The sequence below is a fragment of the Coenobita brevimanus genome, chromosome 17, assembly GCF_032717465.1.
Source record: "Coenobita brevimanus isolate Jiangsu-jjx chromosome 17, ASM3271746v2, whole genome shotgun sequence".
NCBI lineage: Eukaryota > Metazoa > Arthropoda > Malacostraca > Decapoda > Coenobitidae > Coenobita > Coenobita brevimanus.
This window is the reverse complement of record NC_136970.1, coordinates 33,710,601-33,716,905: the sequence shown is the minus strand read 5'-3', so window position 1 is coordinate 33,716,905 and position 6,305 is coordinate 33,710,601. Positions and strand designations below refer to the sequence as shown.

Below are 6,305 nucleotides of genomic sequence, written 5' to 3'. Positions count from 1 at the left end.
TTGGACTGGAGCGTGTAGCACTTTATGACCGGATGCCCTTCCTGATGCCTACCAATGACCCTTAGGTGGATTCGATCCTCCGACCCTTCGGTCAGAGCGGAGCGCTCTAACCCACTGAGCCACGGCTGCTACTCTACCTATCTATATATCAATATATATACACACACACACACATATATATATATATATATATATATATATATATATATATATATATATATATATATACAGTATATATATATATATATATAGATATAGATAGATAGATAGATATAGATAGATAGATAGATACATACATATATGAGAGAGAGAGAGAGAGAGAGAGAGAGAGAGAACTTTGTGTGTGTGTGTGTGTGTGTGTGTGTGTGTGTGTGTGTGTGTGTGTGTGTGTGTGTGTGTGTGTGTGTGTGTGTGTATGTGTGTAAAAATTCGTTCTGGGCAAATTTCGGCAACAGTGTATGGAAAAGACGACGTAACAGAATAATAGAAATAACCGTATTACATATGCGTACTGGGCTGCTTTTACATGTCTTTCATATATCTGATACTAATCGACATATTCTGGGCCACTGGAAAGAGAAAGATATCGATCAGTAGACAGAGATAGATAAACGGATGGATGGAAAGATGGATAGATAGATAGATGAGTCGGTGGATGATCAGACAGACAGACAGATGGATAAACAGATAAAGAAGTAGAGAGGAAAACATATGGACAGACGAAAAGACATATACATATCTCAAGTGTTTCCTATCTCTTCCTCCTTGACTCCCCCTCCCCACCCCTTCCCCCTTCCCGTCTCACAACACAACACTCCACTTAAATCCATCCACTTTGATGACCTGCCACTTAGAGATCCACTTAAACTCGTTCAGTATCGGGTTTGCAGAGAATCCCAGCTTACTCATACCTTACCTTTCCCAGATCGAATTCTATCTTCCTCTCTCTCTCACTCTACTGTTACCTGCCTATTCCCTTCCCTTTCGCTCTTCTTCCCCTATCCACATCTTACTTTCCCTCTCTCTCTCTCTCTCTCTCTCTCTCTCTCTCTCTCTCTCTCTCGTATCTGAGTTATGATGGACTACACTGTCTTCTGGCGTTCTAGTCCACCAGATCACCATAGCCACCAGCCAGCGCCGTAAATGGTTTCCTGGAGTTGTAGAAACCACTCGTCTTGTATCTGTGCCAGGTAAAGTGAAGATACAGCAACATTACACTGGGTTACTGAATGGTTCCCCCCAACACCCCTACCCTCAGCTGCCAGTAAATACATAAACCATGAGACGTCACGATACCCGCGTTAGGGATAGCGAGAGCAGGGAAATATTTTAGTCAGTGTGTGTGTGTGTGTGTGTGTGTGTGTGTGTGTGTGTGTGTGTGTGTGTGTGTGTGTGTGTGTGTGTGTGTGTGTGTGTGTGTGTGTGAACAGAATAATAAATAGTTTTGAATTGTTGCTAACCCAACTAAGTGAAGGGTTGAGAGTCAGTCAAGTGTTCAACCTATCTTCTTTTCTTAGGACAATGGATGAAAGATTAAGGTAGTATAACAACGCCATCTTAAATACTTTGCTTAGCTCAAACTTGGTGGAAATGTTAATGATAAGGCAAGAACAAACGGACTCGATTTTGAGTTCAAGTGGTAACTGATCAGATTTCGACGCGTGTGTCTGTTTGGTACAAGTTAACTACACTGATCAGATTTGGCCCAAACATGGTCGAAGTGTTGAGGGTCAGGCAATGGGCTGTCCTGCTGTTTTTGAGAATAATAATTCAATGTTCAGCATTACATGACAACGTTACTTTCACCGTAAGGCTCTGTCTCGATGGAAGGATTTGGGTTTATTGAATACAGATAACCACTCAAGGGCGAGTGAGCCTGTCCACTGTGACCTAAAATGCCATGCCTGAGTAGCTTGACTCTAGATCTCCACTAGCCTGATGCGGCAAAAAGATCAGTGAACTTTATATACATCCTCATATCATAAGTTCTACATTGTTATTTCTTTTTAAAATTGCATGTAAATGAAGATCAGATGTCACATTCTGTTCACCACACTCATGTGTATTGTAATTTCGGAAATATATATTACACTCTACAGTTTCTCTCTCATTTCCTTCCAAAACATTATAAGCTTCTACTTTTTTTGCACTTATAACATAAAGATGCTTGTTCGATCCTCAGGCTGGGGTATGAAGACACATGATTATTTATAATTCATTACAACTGATCTTATTGATATTCCACAAAACCATCTGACATGTCATCAAGCACTACTAACACCATTACATCCCTTTTGAATACGACAGCCCTAGCAAATTCTTTAACTATTTGCCCCGAAACGGTGACATGTGACTGTGTGATACGTACGGTGTCAGGGAATCGAATGCTAAGTTTGTGCTCTTATTTGGACTCATTTGTAAAGTAGCAAAAAAGGAAGTTTCACTTAGCTTTACAAAAAAGCAACGCAGTATTAATTATTCAGTCGGTGAACAACTGTACCAGTTACAGCAGCATTTTATTATTATTAAACATCACAATTTTAACTCTTAAGAAGAATTAATTTCCCACACAGGTTGGCTGAGACAGGGTTCAGAAAGCCAGAAAGACCTTGATACAATGAATCACTAGCCAACGTTTGTCCAGTTGAATAGGCCACACTTCCACTCATTCATTGTTTGAGATCCTGGAATCCTGGTTTTACGAAACAGGTAAAAAAAAAACTGACTTAGCTAACTAAACACTCATCTCTCCGACAGAGCGAAACCGACTACTGCCAAGTTAGAGGGAGTGCCAAACCTTGGGCATACACTCCTCTGTACAAAATTCATCTAGCCAGCTTGGTAGTTCCCTAGCCTCAGCAACTTCCATACTTCCCTATAATACACACTCATTTACCATATCTATTCACCTTCTTTTTGGTTCAACACGTCTCCTTTCAAGTTCGAACACGCTCAGATTCTCTCCACATGATCATACCAAATAAATACACTCTCTTTAACTCTGGTGTCCACAGACTCCCTTACTCTGCATCTCTCGTGAATCACATTATCATTATCCTATTCACTCTAAAATCCACAGGCATTCCACAGGAATCCATATCCACAGCCCTCACTCTTGACTTTTAATTTTCATGCCACACCATAGTCTCACTTCTACATGTTAGAGTAGGCACTAAAACTCCTTCATGCAAGTCTCTCGTAACCGTCACAGTCAGACCTCTACTTCTTAATAAGGGCTTCATAGCACCTACCACCTACTTTCGTTATCCCACTCTGTTCTCCACTTCTTTTGCACATTTGCCTCCCTTTTCTAACTCTGCAGCCATGTAGTTAAACTCTCACCAATTTAAGTGTCTCTCCAATCACTGTAATGTCACACTGGGCATCACCTTTTCTCTCACTGAGCATCAATTTGTTATTTATTCACAATTACTGTCAATGTACAACGCACACAGACAACCACAAAATTCTGCACCAGTATACAAGCTCTTGTCTCCTATTTGCAAGAAGCAATGCATTATCTGCATACATCAGATTTCAGACACTACATCCTCCACCAGTCATTTTCTAGGCTATCTCCTCCATGACTCATGTCATTACTTCTCTTATAATCCCAACCATATCTTGAACAACCATGAGGACATTACACAACCTTATCAGTACCGTCGTAGAAGCTCTTAACGGCTCTCAACATCTTGCCATCTACACCACACATATGAAAAACCTTCCATAATTCTACTCTGATTACCTTGTCCTGTGCCTTTTTTACTAGATCCATAAATGCCATAAATACCAATATTCCTTCCCACAAGCCTTCTCCAATATCTGTCTCATTGCACGTATGTGATCCACATATTCTTTTTCACTCCCAAAACCACCATCTTCATCATTTACCGAGCGTTCTCATATGTCCTTACTTTCTCTGTGAAAATTCTTCCATATACCTTTCCTGCAACACTGGAGAGGCTTATACACCATAAATTTTGCACTCACTTCGCTTGCAGTAAATCTTGCACAGGAGTACAATAGAATCCTTTTCCCAGTCTGGTGGTACAACTTCTATTTCTTCTTACATACCTCTTACAAACACTTCATTCCACAATCGTCTTTATATTTAATCATATTTAGATACACCTAATCAGCACCTGCTACATCCCCATTCTTCAGCCGCTTCACAGCATGCTTCACTTCTGCCAGTGTCACGTTTCCTGGCACTCAATTCCTTCTCTGCACGCCGCCAAAACCAATAATGGTTACAGCCGCTCTGCTCTCGTCATTCCCGCTCATCAGCTATTCAAAATGTTTTCCATCTGCTCCTTACTTCACTTCTGCTTGTTAGTCTTCTTCTAGCTTCGTCCCTCACACTATTACCATCACACTATTATTTTCACTTCTACACTACCGACCCTCATTCCAGAAGTTTCCTATTTTCACAGTAATTCAGATTCATTTGCATTCAGCTTTTATTTTACCTTTTTCATTTATGTTGCTTGCCAGAAACTTTCGATTCGGCAAGCATGTTGGTCAGGTCCTAATGATTGTCTGTATGTTTGTTTGTCTGCACTCTGCAGGTCACAGTTTTGCGCCAATCGCTCTAAAAAAAAAAAAAAATCAGATTGTAGATATCCATAAACCCTTGAAGTCTATTGTTTTTCATCAAATTCGGTCAAAGGCCCTGGACTGGCTGAGAGGTTGAAACCTTTCAGTGGTCGTGGATCCTGAATTCGTTCGGACCCAGTGGCCAGCCCCGGCACCATTTTTTAAAATCTCGAAAAACGATTTTTTTTTCCCTTAGCAAATTGAAGAGAAACGTCCGTCGCACCTGGCAATGCAAAATTTTAGCTTCCTAAACCATCCTGTGCTAAACAATGAAGCGTGAAAAATTTCTCCAAATGACTGCCTACACGCCAGTGAAAACTAGAGACCCGATTGAAAGAGAGACTGGACAGCCAATATTTTCTGCTGCTCATGGTTGGTTGGATTTCATGGGCGCCATGATGGGTCCGACGCCAAGAAGCCTGTCTGCAGATTTGTCAAAGTATATCTCGCCATTTTTTTTTTTTTTTTTTTTTATGTGACTGACTCCGGGCATAGGCTTCACAACCTGCATTCAAGGCCCAGTAGTCCCTCTACATATCGTACACCTCTGCATGTCACCACTTCGGCGCTAACACCCACCGTCCATATTGAATACATGCTAGGGCTGTCTCATACAGGACTGGTGTATTGGTATTAGCGGGATACGACATGTCAGCGGGTCTTCTGGTAGTTCAGTAAAGTCTGATATTTATGAAATTCGGCCATGCCACGTTGAGTAAACCGCTTCCCGTCCGATCAGCGAAGTTAAGCAACGTTGGGTCTGGTCAGTACTTGGATGGGTGACCGCCTGGGAACACCAGATGCTGTTGGCATCCCTACGTGTCAAGTGGGGTTGGTGGAGGATTAGTGTCCCTCCCTGTAAAACAGTTAACTCTAAGCCCTTGACCACCCCGTTTGGGATACATGGCGTCTGGCAATGGATGGATGGAAATCCTTACACTGTTCCCTGTCCCAGCGGGATTTGAACCCGGGTCCGTTAGGACTGCAGTCCACCTCTCTACCGATTGAGCCACCGCCTCCACCCTATAGTGTAGGAGCATATGTAGCAGATTTGACCCGAGTATTTTTTCCTTGTAAAAATGTGAAACCTGATGTATTTCTGTTCTCCACCTTCCTCTGATGTCAAAAAAACATGGTATAAATTTTTTAACACAGTTTTGACATTTATTTCAACAAAACTTAAGGACTGATTAGGGAAATGCAAAAATTCTAGCGACTGATACAGAAAACACAGTAAGAAGGGAAAAGAAGATAACAAGTGTTATATCTAGAACACAGTTACATAGTATTGACACATACTACTCTTTCTGGAGACTTTGGGATGGTCCAGATTTTTTTTGATTGTATATTTAGAGTTTTTTTCTGGGATTAATTCGATTTCATATTTCTTTTGCAGGGTATGGTGAAACGATGCATGCACAGGACTTAACAGATTATAGACTGTGTCTGATATGTCAGACTGGTGGTAGTTTGGTTCCAATGCCAGAAAAAACATCATATGTGAAACTTCAGAACTCTGTAGACCGATGGGCTAAGTGCCAAGATCCAGAATATCTGACAATACAGAAAAGATTGGAACATGTTACACAGACAGAACTAGAAAAAAAAGGTGGTACTTGGCATGCTGTATGCTACAAAACTACCATTAACAAAACCAATCTGAAAACGGCAGAGAAAAGGCATGAAGCTAGTGTTACACAAGGGAC

At 41.2% G+C, this 6,305-nt stretch overlaps 1 pseudogene; it reads left to right on the top strand.

Annotated features, from left to right (window-relative positions):
- Positions 1 to 5,292: 5,292 nt before the first annotated feature.
- Positions 5,293 to 5,411, top strand: LOC145391331 (5S ribosomal RNA; annotated as a pseudogene).
- The last annotated feature ends 894 nt before the right edge of the window (positions 5,412 to 6,305 follow it).